This window comes from Helianthus annuus, chromosome 5 (assembly GCF_002127325.2).
Source record: "Helianthus annuus cultivar XRQ/B chromosome 5, HanXRQr2.0-SUNRISE, whole genome shotgun sequence".
In the NCBI taxonomy this organism is placed as follows: domain Eukaryota; kingdom Viridiplantae; phylum Streptophyta; class Magnoliopsida; order Asterales; family Asteraceae; genus Helianthus; species Helianthus annuus.
In genome coordinates, this window is record NC_035437.2 from 46,692,313 (window position 1) to 46,695,480 (window position 3,168).

At 40.1% G+C, this 3,168-nt stretch overlaps 1 long non-coding RNA gene across 1 annotated transcript; it reads right to left on the reverse strand.

Annotated features, from left to right (window-relative positions):
- Positions 1-993: 993 nt before the first annotated feature.
- On the reverse strand, positions 994-2,233 carry LOC110938840. Its single transcript, XR_002591739.2, has 7 exons — positions 2,126-2,233; positions 2,008-2,040; positions 1,788-1,941; positions 1,606-1,686; positions 1,375-1,523; positions 1,177-1,279; positions 994-1,094 (listed from the first exon to the last, which is right to left on the reverse strand). It is a non-coding gene; the product is annotated as an uncharacterized LOC110938840 (long non-coding RNA).
- Positions 2,234-3,168: the final 935 nt, after the last annotated feature.

Below are 3,168 nucleotides of genomic sequence, written 5' to 3' on the forward strand. Positions count from 1 at the left end.
AAATGATTGCAGTAATGCAATCTACATTACCATAGTCCCCAAAGCCTCAATAACACGAATAAGGAGTAACAAAAGAATGTTGTCATCTGATTTTTTCTCAACCAAGTATCTGCAATTCCAGTGGACAAATAATTATGTGGGAAAAAATAAATAAGGGAAACACGATGAAAGGTAAGCTGAGAAAGTAATTATTTACTTATAGGCGACGTGGATAATATTAGCAGCCTTTTCACGCAATCCAGTGCTACCAACAATTGAACCTGTTGCTCCAGCAATCAAAAAAGGCGGATTTTCCACTTTCCCATTTTTAAAAGACGGTATAAAAACATGCAAACATGACAAACACCTTGTAATGAAGAATCGAGCCACTCTGGAAACGAATGCAGCTCCGAAATGAGTTTCTGAACTGAAATTTAGTTGAACTCGTGCGTGCCCGCACATCCCGCAGGAACGAATGCAGCTCCGAAAAACCGGGCCCGCGTGAGGTCTGTTTTTGCACTCGTTTTTAGTGAATCTGCCCTTGTTTTTTTATGGTCGTTTTTGCTTGTTTTTTTCATTGTGCCCCTCGCCTAGGTGCGCGCCTTTTGCGCCTGACCACCGTTTTTACAGAAAAAGCCCATTTTTGCGCCTAGGCTACACCACCAGGCGCTATTGGCTCACTTTGCTGCGCCCGAGCGCCTAGGCGCGCGCCTTTTGCGCTTTTGACAACTACGTCACGATAAATTCTTCCCTGTGCCCGGTATGTACGACGTCTCTGTTTCTAGGCTTGGTTCAACTGAATGTGAGAGATGTGAAGGGCGTCCACATCCAACCCTTTGACCTACACAATATATAAAAACAAAGTACTGCTGAATATCATTGGGAAAAATGACGATGAAAGTGGTCACACGTTGCAGAACTACAACGAAAAACCTACACAATGATACCAATAGATAATTGCTGAATATCATTGGGAAAAATGACGATGAAAATATATTTTCTCGAGTATTACATACCTCTGTATTTGAAGATTTATCAGAAGACCCTAGTTCACCACAGACAAAGTACTGCTGCAGACTATACTGGCAATTTTCACACTTATATTCATTTTGACTCTGCAAAGAATAAATATTTAAAAGAATAATTAAATGAAACAATATATATGATATCATCCAATCTCCTATACGATTAACTAACCTCCAGTTCTTCAAGAGATAAACAAAGAGATTCACAATTAGACTCTTGTGCCTCTTCAGAATCTGGGGTTGCGTGAAACGACCTAAAACATCTCTCTTCACAACTGCAATTGACGACAAAGTCATCAAAAAACCATCAGTTAAAAATCATTTAAATTTTTTCTTAAGAAAATGAAGACGTGAAGTAAAAAAGCTGTACCATGTAAGCTTGCCACCATTATCACATATCGCACAAACAGAATCGAAATGATCATCGTCATCATCTGACTCGCTATCTTCGTTGGTGTTGTCATCATCTTGAGTTTCACAGTTTGTATCATCAACTATAAAGCTAGGTTATGTAACATCCTACGATATATTTTCAAGAATGTCAAAAGATTGAAAGAAATCAGTGAGGAAAAATGGAGACAAACCAGAAGCCGTATTATACCTCATCAAAAGCGTTCGTTTTTCCAGCGGATCTTCACAAATGGCCCTGCACAAGCCTTCCACAACTCCTTATACAGCGGATCTTCACAAATTTAACAGCTTTTTAAAACACATTTAAACAAAAAGATGATAAAACATGTTTACTTGTTCTTCGGTAAAGATTTTTGGATGAACTGAACTTACCAGGTGGTCATGGTCAGAACCCTAGCCGCTGCATGCTGTTGATGCCGGAGCCACCCATTTTCATCGAGTCTCCACACACGCAGCTCCCGTACACCGTTGTCACATTCACTGCCGCCGCCAGAGAAGATACCTCAGCCAAGTGGAATCATGAGATCTGTCAAATAAACCCTCAGACGTGAGATATAAAACCCTAGATCTGTTGATTCAAAGTAGAGTTTACCTCAGACATGAATTCGAAAGTAAAACCCTAGATCTGCAAGTTTAAAGCAGATACAAACATCGGATTCAAAAACTAAAGGGCATGATCTAAAAAAATCAAAGGAAGTTGTCGGACTTACCTCGGGTTGTTGGAACTTGCCTCGACCTCTTCCGTGACACCACCATAGTCATCTCTGGAAGCAGAGAAGGGAAGAAATTGGGTGATTTGCCATGGAGAACTTGGGTGCTTTTAAGGTTCATGTTTACAGAAAAATGAGAATTGGGATGGTTTTGAGAGGGGGAGAGAACGGAAGGAAGAGACTGGAAGGAAGAGACTGGTAAGGAAGAGTGGATGAGTGGGGATTTAAATTTTGAACAAAAAAGTGGCCGCCCAAAATTCCATCAGCATGTGTTTAAAAGAAGTTTTCAACACATTTGTGCTTAACAGGTTGTACAATGGGCTTCAAAGACTTGTAAAGTGGCAAATGACCATTTCTGTCCTTCCTATATGCTTTATAAAGTAGTATAGATATATATGTCACACCCTGGCTTTGGGGAAGCGTGGTTAATTTGGTGTGACTTCTTAATACCATAGCTTAATCATAACAAAGCTATATGAATTAAAAACGTGCAAGAGTCATCCATTAAATTTTAAAACCAAACATAGTATCATTGTTTAAACGGAACAACACTCTAATAACCATACATTGTTTCCCAAACAAAACAACTATAACATAAACACAGTTTAAGGACTGTGACTTGTCCAGGAAAGAGTCACATTCCCTAAACCCCGGATGACCTTGGAAACTAGTGCAGTGGGAAAACGTGCCATACCGTGCCAGATCTTTTAATTCCCTGAAATACATGTAAGTTGAAAAATCAACAATAATGTTGAGCGAGTTCATGTGTAAGTGAGTATATAAACCTTTGTATTTATCAAAAATCCTGGTATGTAGCAAATAAGGAAAAAGAGATCACAAATGGTTTGCAAGGCCATTGATATGTGTGAAATACAAGTAGGAAGGCTCAAACCTAGCAGATTTATGCGTCGGGTACAAAGTCATCCCGAGGTCCGTTATGCTGGGCCTGGGACTGGGCTCGCTACACCCAAATAGATCTATCGCTCCTGCCCCTCGGTCCTATCCTGAGGATTAATGACCTCAAGTTTCCGCCTACCCATTCA